Here is a 17,054-nt window from a genome sequence, read left to right as displayed (position 1 = left end):
GCTGGCACTACCCCCATCTTATTGGATCCATGGCGGGAACCTCCTCCAACACGTCCATGCACGGCCTTGCAGGCTCCTCAATGTTCCACAGGGCACATATTGGAAAAAAAAATGGGAAAATGGGCACCACAGCCTGGGTCTTGTCCATAAGTTAATGGCTTAGAAAGTGGGTACACAAGTGCTGACAGAAAAGTTGTGCCTGGCCCACAGCCTACAGGTTACTCCTTAAAGTACTTTGCTAAAATTTTCCTTTACTTTTTCCACGTAGATCATGCTTTCCAAACCTCTTATTCCTGTTGTTATCCTCGCAGTTCTCTCTCCTATTCTCCCCTTTACCTCTTTTCCTTTTTTCCCTTCCCAAATTAGGTCATTTACACAGGGCAAATTAGGTCATTAACACATGTTGCCAAGCAACACTACTGCAGATGACCACGGCAATGCCTGCCCCCAAGTTATTTCTATTTTTTCAAATACTTCTGAGGACAAGGTTCCTTCTCTGCCAAAACATGACAATGGTGACTATGGCTCAGCCTCCAACCTGCTCTGACTCACAGATCTTCCTCTGTGCTACAGCTCACTGGAACATTACCCAGGTTTATGCCTCAGGTTTAAGCATTACTTTTACATTACACACATTTCTTAGGTGAATTCCTCAAGTTCCTGCAGAAATCCAAGCATAAAGCTAGGATGAAATTCCAAATGGTCAAGATTCCAGGTGTGACCAGTAGCAGCGGCTGTCTGCAAGCAGCATCTCTGCTCTTCATGGTGCACAGCACAGGCCAGAGGTTTTGCTGTCCCAAGGCTGCAGGAATGGTGGAAAACAGAAGACTTCACTCCCTAACCCTTCGTCCAAGGCTCCTTTGTACTGGAAACCAGGGGATAGAGACCATTGGTAAAAAGGAGCTGCTGTCCTCCAGGAAGTGGAGTGTTCCAGGGACCCCTATTTTAGACATTTCCAGCCAGGCTCTCCATTAATGCCATCAGTATAACACAAAGTTTAAGAGGTAAAATATCAAAACCCTGTTCAGGAACCTCTTGGCCAGAACACAATTCCATGCTCTCAGTGCCTAGCATCTGATAGAGAGAATGATACCTTGTTTCCAAGCAGTTATGTTAGGGTAGAGGGATTTATCCTGTGCGGACTTATTCTGCCATAAATCCTTGCCACTGATTGTAATAAAAGCTCTTTATGGTGACTTTTCACCAGGCAAACTTCTGTCAGAAGTCTTTCAGAATTATGAGCCTCCTTTCCCACACCCTGCCTCAACAAGAGGGAATGGAGGAGAGCAGAATTTCTTTTGCTGCAGGCAAACTGGCTTTGTGCGCTCCATGAACTTTGGCTTTGAGTTTCTGCACAAAACTCAACCAAGTTTTCATGTAAAGGCTTATAGGTTTGGAGGCAACAGCTTACAGTGGCAGCCTGAGGCAGGTCAGCACACACTGACTCCTGTATGGAAAAGCATTGCAGAGACACAAGAGGCCACTGAGTCCAGCAGAGATGCTGCCTAAGCAGTTCAGGGAGGAGATGGGCTCTGGCAGGTTTCACTAAAATCAGGGAGCAAGTTGTGCTCCTTCCTCCGAAGAGAGAAGCGCAGCGCACGTCTCTGCCTGGCAGGCTGTGAAGTGTAAGCCTTATCTTTGAAAGCACAGATACTCCAGGGAGTCTGCTGTGGAAAATCCCTCCATCAAACAAATCCCTGTGAGTTTCCAAGGAGTCCCAAACCTCTCTGGTCTGTCAGAAATGGATGCTTAGCTATTGCTAAGGCTTTTCTAGAAGGATGCAGAGAGCCAGCTGTATGACTTTGGCAACAATCAGTGAACCACCACAAAAGGTTGTCTTTTTTAACGGAGTTAATTTATATGAATATTGTCACTGCTGCTCTCTTCCAAAAGCTCAATTTGCAACAGTGGCTTGATCTCAGACCAAAAAAAAGGAAAAAAAGAACACGTAAATGCGCATCATGTGATGAACTCACCCATCACATGAAACTTCCCCTCCACATGACAAGCTGTCTGAGACATCCTGCTATGTATGCACAATAAAAACTGTGGGAAACTGGGACTCAGAGAAGTGCTTACTTAGTTTACAAAGTTGGAAACTTTGTCTTTATTCAGCTGAGGTTTTACACAGACTAATGTACCCTCATCTCCAGACTCAGACTTACACATATTCCCCTGTATAAATTTCTACAAGCTCCAATTACCATATGTAACTACACATGTTGGAATAACCAAAGCAAATTCTTCACAGAGTACAGCTACTGTGTGCTACAGTGAGTAAAACTAGATTCTCACAATCAAGAAGTGCCAGAGCTGCATAGCCAGAAAGGAAAATCATCTTCACAAAATATTAGTTCATAAACTTGGGTAAAAAAAAAAAAGAGAAAATTGTTGTCATGCAGGACAGTGGTGCTCAGCTGAAGGATACAGGCAAGCAGCAGTGTAGGCTGCTGGGAAATTCTAATTAAAAGCACACTTTGAGCCCAGAAAAGCAGACAAAAACATATTACTTTCTAAGAGAAAACAAGCTTTCTGTTCTCCTGTACCTTTTACCAGCAAGTATTGGATTTAGCAATAAACATATATAGATGTTCAGACCCCACACTATTAAGAACATTACCAAACATTTATGATGTGATTTATAATATCATGTTATAACTATATTATAAAACATAATATCATATGACTGACCTAAAACTTCCTGCCAATCCTATTACACATTACAGGAATCCACAAAGCTGCAACTTAAAGGTAGTGGTGATTTCTGATTTCTGAATCTGCTTGTAGCTGCTACACTGACAAAACCTGACACAGCACTACCCCACATTTCAAGGGGACAACTCAAGCCTCCTTCACTTAGTTTGTCCCTGAGGTCCCTATAAAACAGCAGTTATACTGACTGAGAAACTTGGAATTCATATACAGAGACCACCAAAATCACTGCCTTTCCCTGAAATCAGTGTTTTCCTTTGATTTTCATGAAAAGCAAGCCTTCCAGCCACAATATTTAGATTCATATGGAAAAACCATTTAGAATTTCATTAGAGAAAGTAAAGCAGAAGTTCTTTAAAATTTGTTATGAAATAATCCTTAAGAATAGATAATTTACTAGAATTCTGAAATAATTTCTGTAAAATTCCACAGAATTAGAAAGCGAGCATCTGTTCTAAATAACATTTTAATTGCCATATAGAATTGGAGAAGCAGAATATCTTTTCTTGTTCATTTTTATAGGCTGATAGATAATTCATGTAGAAAGATTATCAAATTCTATTAAATGCCACACCACTTTTTCATGCAGGAGTCTTACTCTTTTCTCTCTCTGATCATGTCTTATTTGAGGAGGGGAATAGGTTCTGCAGCCAAGTCTCCATTATTTGCTTTGGACAGTCAATTTTGCAGCTGAGCCCATAAGGTTTCTCCATATAATTATAAAGCATGTCTGACTCCTTCAGTGGTGGGTGGACAATTACAGATGTCAAAACTTTTCTTCCAGATAATAACAAAACTGCAAGGATAGCAAACCTGTTACATGAACCTCAAATTAAATAGCCAACATCATATCAATTCTTCATCTGAAACACCCTGCTGGGCAGCACACATGGAAATTACCTTATTTGAAAGAAAGAGCTGTTAGGCAGGGTAAATATTAGCACTATCTGGCATGAAAATCTTGCTTTGGCATAAGTTTTAGGTCAAGAAAGAATAAACAATGACAGAAGAAAACTCCCAGCTGAATACATTATGCTAGTTAAATAAAGCAAAAGGTGAAAACTCCTTCCAAGACCTTTTGTTTTTTAGACATCTTGTGAATTACCTGAACTGGATTCCATTTCAGCCATAATTCAAATATTATCTTAAGTATAATTTTAAAAGCATCAACTTCACTCAAAGAATAGTTTTATTTCAGATATGTACCCACCAAACCAAAGACTCCCAACACACTCAAACGATCATGAGGTCGCTTGCCTGAAGTCCTCCCCATTAACTTTCAGTCAGCTCGTCCAAAATTTAATCTATTAGAGCAATAATAGTTCTGTAAACAAAAATCATTTTATGATTGTTTCTGTATGTATCAAGATGTATTTGGCACTGCAGTCTGCAAAAGAGAATTTCCTGTTTACAAGCTCATTTTCTGTCCTGAATTTAAATGCATACTTGAGCAAAACCCTTCCACTCGACTCCTCATCTTATTTCAAATGAGAAAATATTTTGATGAGCATTTTTGCTTTAAGTTAACCATAACAATTGCAACAGTCCGACTTTCTCTTTTCTTAAAAAAGTATTGACAAATTAACAACAAAATATAGATACTACAACATAATATATGAATCTAAACAACTTTATAGATCTGAGAAGTCCTGTTTGGTTCAATGAGACAACTCTATCACGTTGTTGGCCGTGTGTAAATGCAGCCAAAGCCTTTGTTTGTCAGGTTTTTCTCAACAGCTGTTAAGCATCAGTCTCATAAGTCTGACTTTTTGTTATACTTATTATAATCCATACATTATTTTAGACAAAAAACTCATGGAATTATGCAGAGACATTAATTTACCTTATTTTCCCATTTCAAGATATCAAAAAAAGTCTTTTTTTTCCCTTACTTTTTACTTCCTATATCCTCATGAAGAACATGCATTAGTTATGCACTTCACTACAGAATCATAAAAGTTCTAAGTTAATATGTGTTACATTCATGAACTTGAGTATTTATGCTGTGAAGGAAAGGAGCCAAAGTAACCAGGATAGAAATGAAGGTGAAATAAAGAAATACAAGGTGAGGAGTATGATTGTGTTGTCCATGTAGCACTTAAAACACTGCCCTGGAGCTGTTCCTGAGAGCCACGGCAGAACCTGGGCCCCACATGATCAACGCAGGCTGCTGGGTAAATCAGCCCAAATTCCCATCCCATTTTCCTGAAACAAGTCTAACTTTGCTGCCTTCAACTTAATTATTTCAGACTTACAGTAGAATAAAGGATATATGATCAGGTTTAAAAGAACACTGGGATGTAAACCAGGCTCAAGGCAATCACATAACCCTTGGTCCCTGGTAACCCTTTTCAGCATCATGACAGAACCCAAAAGTGCTGCATACATTATTCAGGTCCAAAGTCAGCAGAAATTCAGAGAAATGTTGTATCTACTTACATGGATATTATATCACCCAAAACGGCTGCCAGATACAGAGCCTGTTATTTTGTCAGTTACAAATTTCTAGTCTTAGAAATCTGCTTTATACTATTAATTTGCCAAATGGTGGTAACCTCTATATAATATTCACATTCTAAAGTATAGAAAAGCCTCAGATGTGTTGCAAAAAACAGCCACTGAATTAATGTCCCAACTAAGTAATTTTCTATAAGAAAGGGGTTTTGGACAGACTTTCAGTAGTGTTTTTTATAATAGTTTTCCTTTACTCAGAAAAGCAAACAATTTTTGTCTGTGCAAAATAATAAACCCAGTGGGGTGAGGCTGCACAAGGAACAGTAAAGCCAATCACAACACAGTAGGGCAGGACCACTCAGGTTTATTAGGACCTGGTTGACTTCTCTTTCTTCTTCACTTCTATGACTGAACCTGAGGTTTGCTGTCCTCCTGATTATAAAACACTCAGTCACAAGACAGATGTCAATAGGTTTGAACTTGCTCCACAGGGTCCATAACTCCACTACAAAATACTTAAAAGATTTGAAAATTGAAATCTGGTGAAAAACCATGTAACAACCTAGCTCCAGGCAAGACCTGTTGCTCAATACTTAGGGAGTATAATCCCTAATAATTTACATTCATTATTCAGCAATGATGGATCTCCATTAGATCATCCACTTCTCATCCCTCTGTACCCTTTCGTGGGGTGTGCTGGGATTAATCTGCTGTGGGAAGCACAGTTTAAATACCATATGGAGGAAAGCAGAGCCACAACCTGGGAATGGTAGGCAGAGCAAGCCAAATTAAAATCTTTTCAAATGCACACATGTTTGGCAATCAGGTTGCACATGAACATTGTCAGGTGCAATTTCTTTCGCTTTGCAAATACCTTGGTAACTAGAGCAAAACCTCATGAGCATCTCAGCCCAGGAAGCAGAGGTGTGAGAACTGAGCTAATCCTCTGCTAACAGGCTCAGAGGCACAGAGGACACAGCAAAATGGGGAACCTTTGGCTGTTGCTCTCCATCACTTTAACTGCACCAACATAAATTGAGCATCTTCACCACGGCTGCCTTTTGCACAGCTACAGATCATGAGCATCTGACAACTGCCATGCTTCTTACAAAGTCAAGCAGGTCAAAGCCTAGCTTGCATGAAATCAATCAGGATTTGTGAAACTGAAATGAAATTGTCACTCCTCAAAGAGTTGATCTAATAGATATACTTCATTTGTAAATATATAAAGCCATGTATCTAGTCAAGAGGATAAAGCTACTTGCAAAACCTAGCTGCAACAACTGCTTTGCTTCAGGGGGTTAAGCTGCTATGCTTTCATGCAAGAATGCAACTGTCAGGGCACTTACCTGTGGGAGACCCAAGTTGTTTTCTTGTACATCTGCCACCACCCATGAGAATGATCCAACTACCAGAGTGCACAAAGGGCTTCTTCAGCCTTTCAGTTGAATCACTGCTGTGTTTCCCTGTAAAATATAAGTCTCCGTGATACAGAAAAGAAAAAGAAAAGCATACAAGAGACCATGCTTCTAAAGTCTAGTAGTTATGTCACTTACTAAGAAAAGGACAGTCTCGGTTCTAGTTCCAAGAATACGCCTGTAATCCCCATTATGGCATAAAACATTTGAACACTACCTCATGCCTTCCATCCCTTCCATTCCTTCAAAAGAAAACAAATTTTTCTGTTCAGTTATTTAAAATAAAAGATATTTTCAGAAATACTCAGTGGCTATGCACCCACACAAGTCACTTTCCTCCTGGGCAAGGTGCCTAAATCTCAGAGGGTTATCAGAGCTGGACACAATCTCCTGTATTTTTGTCTTGTTCCACTTTCATTAACTATCTTGAAGCATCTCCTCACTCAGCACATCCCCCTTCTGAGATACCTTCATTGCATACCTCCTCTAGGATGCCAAGGCACTCAGCATTTGGATTCTAGATTTCAATTTGCAACCAGGTGCTCAAAGGTTAGAATCCTCACCTCTTTTTATTTTTTTTTTTTTTGCACCCTCCAGAAAATAAAACCAACATGCACACTTTTAGCAGCCAGGGTCTGGAAGCAAGCTCTCCTTTAGATTTCCATCTTCCATCTTTTTTCTCCTGTCTCTTGTTCCCTGCAGCTTCCTTCCTCTTCCAGTCTGTCCTCCCAGTATTTTATCAGATGGGCAAGCAGCAGGTGCTCATCACTGTAGCTGTGCTGATGAGCCAGGATATACTTATCTCATGACTGCTTCCATCATGAGAAGCCAGGGTTTCCTGCCTTCTCTTGGTGGAAGAACTCATTGGGAGTGCACATCCTCACTAGATACTGTTTTTTTCACCACACATCCAGCAATTTAAAACTTCTAAATCATGAGCTTTTGCCAAATGTAACTGAATTCACCAGTAGATTTGGAAGGTTTTGGACAATAGCACGTAAATGTACATATGGACACAGATTTTGACTTCTAGACAATCAGGCTTAATGAGGACATGAGGCTCGGGCAGAGAAAGAGAGGAATAGGAATTAAGCAAATAGTTGGACATTACTAAAGATGAGATTCACCTATCATTCCATCATTTACACTGCAAGCCTTTTGAGAACATGCTCAAGAGACCACCAATTCAGCAGCCAGCGACTGTCTGCGTGAGCAAACAGGGCTGGGGAGTGGGTCCAAGGCCTGGCAAATCCTCCAGGATGCTCAAATCTCAGCAGGACCCCACTTTGGGCTGAGCACTCTGCAGGACAAGGCTGTGAGGACAGGTGTGACCCTGAACAAGGAACACTTTCCCAGAGGTACGTTGGATGCAGTCCCTCTCTTTGGTGATTTTGCTGTACTGATGCAGACTAGGCTGGGCCAGTTGGCCTCAGGAACAGAAAACAAATCCTGTACAAGTAGCCAGAGAAACTGGGATGACATCACGTGTTAATGTTGGCCCAGCCTATTGTTCATGAAGGGTGGATGGATAAGTAGGGGGAGTGTAGCTCTGTCCACCACTGGAGCCCTTTGGCTCTTCCCACACCAGTGGCTCTGAGCCTGCATTGCTGTGAGAACATTTCCAGCTCCAGGAACTCAGTGTTCCCAGATTCTGAGCTGACATGTTCACGAGAAAATGTGCATTCAAAATATCCCTCTTAGACAATGATCTCATGTTTTTCTATAGATGCTCTTTTCTTTTTCAATCCTTCTGTGAAAAACTGAGATTCAAAAACTTGGAAGACAACATTGACAGGTCCATAAACAGCTTTTTCTGTTGCCCATAGGGGTTAAATCAGTGCTCAGTGACTTCAGTCACAAACTGGAAGAAAGGAGTAGTAACAGGAATTAGTCAGAGATCCTTAGCTCTGGACTTGAACCTTCTTCACCCCATATTTGCACTGTTGGCAAAATACAGATACAGAAACACACGTGCAAACAAAAATTTCCATAAATATCAATACACATATATAGACATCTATTAATACATTTACACAATAGTTGTACTCGTGTCTACCCAATTTCTTAAACATATGCTGAGTATAAATATATATTTACATATGAGTGTTTCTGTAAGTTTGTTTAGACATACACTCATGTGCACATACACAATACAGATAAGATACATTAAATGTTGGTTGGGGAGCAGCTCATGACATACATCCTGAAATACTTTGGCAAAGGTACTCTGAAGGATGGAACTGGAAGTGTGATCTGCTAGAAAAGTGCCCACAAGTGCTGGCCTGATCTCGTGTTTCCCTGTGCTAGCCAGTATCACACGTGTGTATGTACACACACAAAAGATCCCACAAAAGCCAATATGAGCTTTGATGCAGAAGCAGCCCTTTACAAGCATTGCAGCAAAAATAGAATAGGTCTTGGGTCATTTTGGTGAGTGACAGAATAACCACTCCAGCTAACATGAAGAATTCTATTCTAATTTTTCTTGGATTTTTGTAAATAAAAACTTTCCCAGACTAAAAAGTAAAGCATAGAGTCAGGTAATCACATTCTCCAGCCCTCAGTCACATATTCAGAAATGAAAAGACTTGAAAAGAAAACACCTTATTTCAAGACTTTGTTTGACAGTATCTATTTTTTAAAGCTGACCTTTTCTTTAGGCTTCTATTTCCAGTTAGGCTGGAAATATGCTTCCAGAGACTATTTCAAATATACTTCATATTTTATAGAGATGAATTCAGGAGCATATTGCTTTTCTGGAAGTTTCTGTCTCTTAATTTTATCTACCCTGGTACCAGGTTAGCATTGGAAATGCTTCCCTTTCCTTTGGTCACACACAATTTCGTACCCTGCAGCACACTTGCTACAAGGACAATGAAACCAATTCCCTTCCCTTCAGGTAAAAGTCTAGCTTTAAAATTTGGGTCCACTGCTATAAGGTCTGTTCTCCCCTCTTCATACACTCGGGACTCCAACTGTCATACTCACAGCAGTGTTGGTATTAAAAGCCTTAATATTAATGTCAGTGATAGCATTAACCATTAGTATTAAGATTAAAACCTCTGGCTTCATTCTTACTGAGTCCACTATGCTGCTATTTTAGGAGCAAGATTTTTAATTCTCAGTTATATACAGTTCTACTGACTAGTAGCCTAAAAGGCAATACCTTTCCAAGTGTCCTCTGATTTAATTATCCTTGACTGATAACAGCAGAGAACCTTTCCTGCAACTACTTTCTCACAAAATGCAGCCCAGACACCTTATTTATAAACTCTTCAGTCACTGGTGATGATTTTTGCAAGGTAGATAAAACTTCCTGTTTTGTCAAAGTCCGTGTTTACTAACCTTTGAAATATGCCCTTAGTGCTCCTTTTCAGTCCCTACAATAAGGCAATAAGCTATAAAGTAGAATTCCCCAGGACATTAGGCAGTTAAAAAGTATGACAGTGTGATCATGCACGTGCAACATAGAGAAAAATAAACGGTGTTATATTTCTCTTAAAAATAAATTCTAAAAAGGACATAGAACCTCACTACCATTTTGAAATAATCCTGATGATAGCTGAGTCTACAGAATTTTGTTTTCTGACAAGCAGAGTACTTTTATTTGAGACTTTTAATCAGAAATTTGTAAAGCTGGGGGGAAAGCAGCTGGGCATTTCAGAAAGGGAAGGACAAGGCTCATAAATTAGCCAGTTGGCGCCATCCTAACTATAGTATCACGAACAGTGCTGTTATAATATTATTGCTGTAGGTTAATGTGATCCTTTATACAGCCTTTTTTTCCTCCACAGTAGCCCATTTTCAAGAAGTAAAATGGTTTCATTTGAATTGCAAATCCCAACACATATATAGTTGGATTCTTTTGGAGCAGGATGAGTGACAGTGGTATATTAGAGTTAACAAACCTTACCCACTTTTAAATACATTTCTGGTATTGAAAGCTAACAGAGCTGAAATCTGAATGGGTAAAGGCTCTGCTCTGGCATTCATTCCTTTATTGGAGCCTTGAAAGGACCGTATGGAGGGAACCTGATAGAAATTTCGTGTTGCTGCTAAATAGAACTCAGTCCAAGGTAGGAAAATAAAAGCTGAGGTCTGTCGTCTTTTATAACATTTCATTCCTGGGGGCCACTGCTTTCAAAACTGAAACTAGGGGCTGTGCAGCCTCTTTGATTCAACTGGTCCCTCAGCTTAATGGACTACAGGCCTTGCAAAATTGCTGAATCCGGCCTTTTGAAAGATTCTGTGCTTCCTGTACAGAAATCCATTAGCACGTGTGGCAGCAACAGATTAAAAAAAAAAAAAGAAAAAAAAAAAAAAAAGGAAGCTTCAGGAAAACGTACAGTGGGAAGTAGATAATAATCTCCTTCCAACAGTCCTGCAGACTTGGGAAGCTGTTTTCTTAGGTCCAGTACAGAAGTTTAACCTGCACATTGGCATTAGCAACAACCAAAGGCATACCATAGACATGCAGGCACAGAGCAGCCAATTAAGAATCTGACATAGCCATGTCAGACCAAACTCATTTGCTACTCTTATTTTTTTTTAAAGAAAATTCTGGATCCCAAAGGGATATACAAGCCTATTTTTATAAGAGGGAGAAATCAAATTTATAATAGGAAAAATAGGACCCAGACAAAGCTGTGCTCAGGTGCTCTATCAGAAATACCTGTCCAAGCAGGAATTAAAGGCAGAATTGTTGAGTATCACCCTCAATGCGCTTTCAAAACTTAAGGAAAAAATTAGCAGTAAGACATTTGTACAAATAATACAAATATTCTTCTTGTAACCAAGCTACCCATCTGTTTAAAGCATTGAGAAGCAGAGCACTCACTCCACAGCACGGGCACAGATTCTAACGCAATGTGTCCCAACAAAGACATTTCATGTTTTCATAGTTAATCTTCCATTCAGCCATTGTACTTTGATGTGCTCTGAAAGCAGAAGAAATTTACTCATCCACCCTTCAGGCCACAGCAGCTGTGACACTGCAGAGCAACACAAAGGGACTGCTCTGTGGCCAGGGGATGGCTGAGACCTGCCTCCATTTGAGGCTGATAACTCATTCTGCCATTTGGAGCTCTAGTGTTCAACAAACAACAGATTTACACTCAAAAATGGAAGTTATTTGAGTGATCCCATGATATTCTGACACACATTTCAACAGCTTTCAAAGTCCTGATCCTAAACAAAGAAATCTTTTCTACTCTTTCCAATTTCTGTAAGACTAACACCTGTAAAATTATTTGAATTTTACTCCTCACCATGCACATGATTTTAAAGGCTGGCTGCAAACGTAGAAACCAGGATTTTTAATACTCTGGTACTTTGCCAAAAAAAGCCAAAGACATCCCTAATAACATAAATATATTATCATCTGGCCATCCTGCATTTTTTCTACCAGTTACTGTAACAATCAGTAACCTGAAGACCATGAAAGCATCAATTTTAAATGCTTCAGGAATAAATTTCCAACGTAAGGTGAATAAGTGAAAGTCCTCTCAATCATGGGGTGGACTTTCATGCTTTCTTTACTAGTGGCTTTCTATCCTGAGTAGTGGCTTTGGTTCCTTCATCAACCTTAGAACCAGACAGAAAGCCAAGAAAAATGTGCCGAGATTGCTACTGCAAATGCTGCACAGACAATAGCTTTTTCACACACCCCTTCTTTTGAACATTGTCTTCATTTTTATATTTCAGGGGTTTCCAAGAGATGAATGACAGATGTAGCAAGTAGTGTTAGCTGCCAAAACAAACACTGGTCACCTCACTCATTGTCCAAAGCCTTTGACTAAACAGATTCAGGATGTGAAGGATGCAAGGAGAAATTCCCCACCACAAAATGTATTATGGGTTTTGCAATATCTGTCTTTGAAAAAAAGACAGTCTGAATGTGAAAATCACTTTTAAAAAACTGGTCTGAAATCTCCCTCTTTGGCAGCACAGACTGTAGAAGTCAGAGACAGAAAAGACCTTACAAGAAATGTACATGTTTCCTCATGAACATCATTCCTTCCAACACAGTTACCCCTAATATATTGTTGTTCAAATCTATGTTTATGAAAAAAATTGGATGATTCTCATAGAAAGATCTGTAACCAATACATTGGATCACACTTTTCCTCAGAGTCTCCCTGACCTTTCCCAGTTTCATTATTCAATTCTTTTCATAAATATCCCAAGCACAAATGCTTTTGTTTTACTAGTTACTGTTTAAGATTGAACACAAATGGAGACAGTTAAGCCAAGAAGCTTTATGGGACCACCTGTACATAGCTAGTATTTTTTAATTTATACATTTTTAAAATATAAATATTCATTATGTTTCAGAGGTGATTGTGCATGGGATTGGAATTGGATGGTCACATTCAAGGACTGGGAAAAAGAGTGAAAGCAGCTAACAATAGAAAAATAATTTATTTTCCTGCATTCATTTATTTGCCTACTAGGGACATGTTTAAAGGAGAAAATACCACCTTCCAACTGATCTGGGTACTTTTCACTTGCAGTGCTCTTTGCCTTCTAAACAGGCAAAAGTTCTTTGTCAGGTACCACAGGAAAAAAGAGCTACTTTTCACAGTTTATCAGCCAAGGTTTTATACAATCTTATGATAATTCAGGCTGTCCCTTTAGGAGTGAAGAATACCAATAGTGGTAGGGTAGTAACAGAACAAGCCAATATAATGGAATAATTGTCAGTGGGATTTCCACACAGGAAGGGTTTCTAAACAACAAGCAAAACAACCAGCTCATTACTTACATTTCTCTTATTACCTGCCAACAAAATGGCAGTGAAATCTGAAAAATCAGGTTTTGAAGGCATGTTGTAAACATTGGTTCCATCATTCAAGCCAGAACTCCAGAAGTTTTTTATCTGTGATGTTTCATAAAATAATAAATAATAAAAAAAAAATTGAGCTAAATCAGAGATTGCTAACAAGACTGCTTCAAAGCAGACCTCTTATTTTGGCTCCTCTCTAATTCCTGGGCTGACAAGTGAATCTGGTGAATTAATGTTGGAGATTTGAACAATAAACACTCTGGGCCTTTTCTATTGCTTCAGTGATGCAAAGCCTAATTAAATGGTTAACTAGGCATATGGCTACTTTGCATCATTGTAGGAGCAGAAAGCATCTCATGTGCACACTGCTTCCAGAAATTTAAAAGCACTGTAATTGTTGGAACTTAATCTTCCCAGATGCCAGTAACAAATGGTTGGGGTTGTAGAAACATGGAGCACATTACAGGTTTTTCTTTATTTCTTGTAAATATCAACAGTATAAGCAGAAAACTGAATATATCCAGTGATTATTTTTTATTGCAGACTCATAAATAAGTCAGAGTCAAGCAATAGAAATATACTGAGTGAAAACCAACTATTTTAGATCAGTACTTGGCTTAGTTAACAATTAAGTTAACTATCACATTTTGAAAGCCAATTCCAACTTCAAAAATTGGTGGTAACCATTGTAAATAATGCTGCCATCTCATCAAATGTTTAACATAGGAAAAAAGACTGAAAGCTTGAGAACAACATTTTTAGGGTTGTATAACGCTCATCTGTCCTTTGAAAAAAAAAGTTTGTTTTTCAGTACTGAAATTTCCATAAACTAATCACCAAGAGAGTAACAAACCAGAGCAGTTCTTTCAGAACACATGGCTGATCCTTTTTATCATTAGAAGCTCTAATCTAAAGGATCAGGATCTTCTCTAATGCCTTCATTATTTAAATTTATTCATCAAATAGGTTTTTAAAAAGTTTCTTGGTTTACTGACAATTTACCATCTTAGTGAACATTAAATATACAGAACTCAAGCTCTTCTTGAATAATGAATTTGTATGCTTTGCTTCTGCTTTTCTTCCTCTGAAGAAAAATTATATTCAAAATTGCATTTCCTATTCTGATTCCCTTGACTACAAACTTGAAACCCACATTTCTTGCTAATTTGTGCAGCTTCTTTTCAATCAGCCTTATCAGTGAATGTTCCAGCACTCATGTTTGTTTGGTAGGAAAGTCACAATAAGCAAAACCAAAGCAGAATATGAAGAACGATCCTAGAATTTAAAGGCCTATGTATCAGGAGTTCTCCAGTCACAAGGAGTATTTTTAACAATTTGGAAACAAAATGTTTACCCTGAGAGCTGGAAAGACACATGAACACATCTAACTGTTGGTTCATGAATAACAGCCTCATGGATTCCACATTTTTAACATGAACTCTAAAATTCCATCCAGCTTATCACCCTTACTTATTAATTTTTACTATTTTAATAAGGGAAATCAGGCTTGTGTCATTTAGCTACCTATATGAGTGCTTCCAGTGGAATTTTCTATGTGCATGAGGAGGTAATAAGTGACAGGCTTCACACAGGGCTTGTTTCTGCCAAGTCAGCATGATTACACAACCTGAGCCATCCATGATCTCACCCATTATTCAAGGAAGAGGCTGGCTGTGAAATTCCACACAGTATTCCAGTGTCATAGCTGGGTATTTTGGGCAATTTGCTATATTCCACTTACCCTGGCACAAAGTCACTTTTCAGAACTGATGCATATTCCAAAGCAGAGCAGAAGGTTCAGATACATACAGCGGCCCAAGTTTTTTCATCCCAAATGGATTTTGTTCATCTCAGTACACATTTTTCCTAAATCTGAGTTATTTAAGACATAAAATACTTTTTTCTCCTCTGTCAATAATGTCATTTGAAAGCTAAAATAACCTGCATTCTTTTTCTTTCACGAAGATTTATAAATTTGGAACAACCTTCAAGTACTACTATAAAAAATATATCCAACTCAAATGTTTGGGTTTCTTGGTCTTTATATTATTAATCAAATTACTTAGTCTCTCAACTTCCCTTTACATCCTTACTAATGAGCCCACTGCAAAAATAAACCAGATTATTACCACAGCCACCAACTTTCTGCATTTAGTAGCTATCATTCTTACAGTGTTGCAGGCACTGCAGAAGTATTTGTGATCTCAACAGGGTAAAGCAGAAAAAAAAAAGTGTCCAAAAGTAAAATAAAGGAGATTTCAAATTATTTCCTTTAAACATTTGAAATTAAATCAGTCAATATCAAGAGACAGCCAATGATGGTATGCAAAATAATAGCAATGAGCTTTCTGTGGTTTATCAGTTAATTCCAGGGAATTCAACTCTCTGACAGACTCTGACAGGAGGCTATTAGCAAGGAACAGCCCAACAGGAGAAGATTCTTAGAATAAATAGTTAGTGCTAAAATCTCATTAATCAAAAAGAGTCCATAAGATCTTTTAGGCAAGGATCATGGACAAGGCATCTTTCAGATTTCAGTGTGCTTTCTGTGACATTAGAACAAGAAATTAGAACAATCATACAACAACCTCCCTCTGCAGGCACCACAGAGTTTGCAATTCCTCTCAATGTTGCTGCACAACATAACCACTAATGTAAAAACAATCTTTTTTCTTTTAAAATTACACAATGAATAATTGGCCTTGGCCAACTCCTGTCTTCATTACAAAGTGGCTGCTGCCACTTCCTCTCAGTGGGAAGTGATCCATGCGAGATGAAGGCTGCAATTCACATTTTTAAAATAAGCTCTCTCCTCTTTAATGTGAAGTGATCCTCAATCATTTCACGCAGATGAAAGAGGAAGTTGAAATGTATCCCAGCTTTTTATTCACTCTTCTATAATTAGCATTTACCTATCCCCAGCTGACTTGTCTTCCATGTAAAATTCAGAACAGTCTGACAGGAATGAACAAGCTTACCTTATAAGAGTTGTATGTAAGAGTAATGGTGCTAGCTTCCTCCCAGGAAAAGCAGAATCTGCAACATGGAATAAGGAAAATTTTATTTCAGTGGAAATTAAAAGAAATAAATCTTATGTGGGAAAAGAGAGGATTTGTTCCTAAATTTAAAGAGTGAGGATTGAAAGGCAGAAGGCCACCCTGCACTGAAAGAAAATAAAAACTTGAGGAACGTAGGTGTTTAGTTAGAAATACCTAGTTCTAAATATCAGAGAAAGAAAATCCTGCCAGCCTGAAGCAGGATTTGGATTCAGGAAAAGGGCATTCTAAGCATCAGTGCAGTGACACACACAGACAGAGAAGCAGAAATTCATCGCTGCAGCAGAGAAGAGTAGGAAAAGGTTAAGATGAGATCAAAACCACGAGCCACAGGAGCAATTCTCCAAGGGACAACACAGCCAGACATTCACAGGAGCCATAAGAAGTAATTCATGCTATGTCACAGGAGCGCAAAGCCTACTCTGTGCTTTGTCAGCTCTCACTCCCAGGACAGAGAGGTCATCGCCACCCACTCAGGACCATTTCCACTGCAGCCCTGCCACCATTGGAAGCCCAGCTGTGACCAGTGACTACTGCCTGACATAAGGGGTGACATGCAGGATTCACTCAGGCTGGGCAAGTAAGCACAGACCCAGCCACATCACTCTGGAGTTGAGGACAACTTCACAA

The 17,054-nt window shown here is 39.0% G+C and overlaps 1 long non-coding RNA gene across 2 annotated transcripts in view; it reads right to left on the bottom strand.

The window, feature by feature from the left end:
- Positions 1–16,410, bottom strand: part of LOC119700905 — a 37,619-nt gene extending 21,209 nt beyond the window's left edge. For both annotated transcript variants that reach the window (XR_005256923.1, XR_005256924.1), the window contains exons 1-2: positions 16,347–16,410; positions 6,516–6,632 (exon numbers count right to left, since the gene is read on the bottom strand). This is a non-coding gene — a long non-coding RNA (uncharacterized LOC119700905). The remainder of the gene's footprint in view (positions 1–6,515; positions 6,633–16,346) is intronic.
- Positions 16,411–17,054: the final 644 nt, after the last annotated feature.

Source organism: Motacilla alba, chromosome 4, assembly GCF_015832195.1.
Source record: "Motacilla alba alba isolate MOTALB_02 chromosome 4, Motacilla_alba_V1.0_pri, whole genome shotgun sequence".
NCBI lineage: Eukaryota > Metazoa > Chordata > Aves > Passeriformes > Motacillidae > Motacilla > Motacilla alba.
The sequence above is the reverse complement of the archived record's forward strand: the minus strand, read 5'-3'. Positions and strand labels throughout refer to the sequence as shown.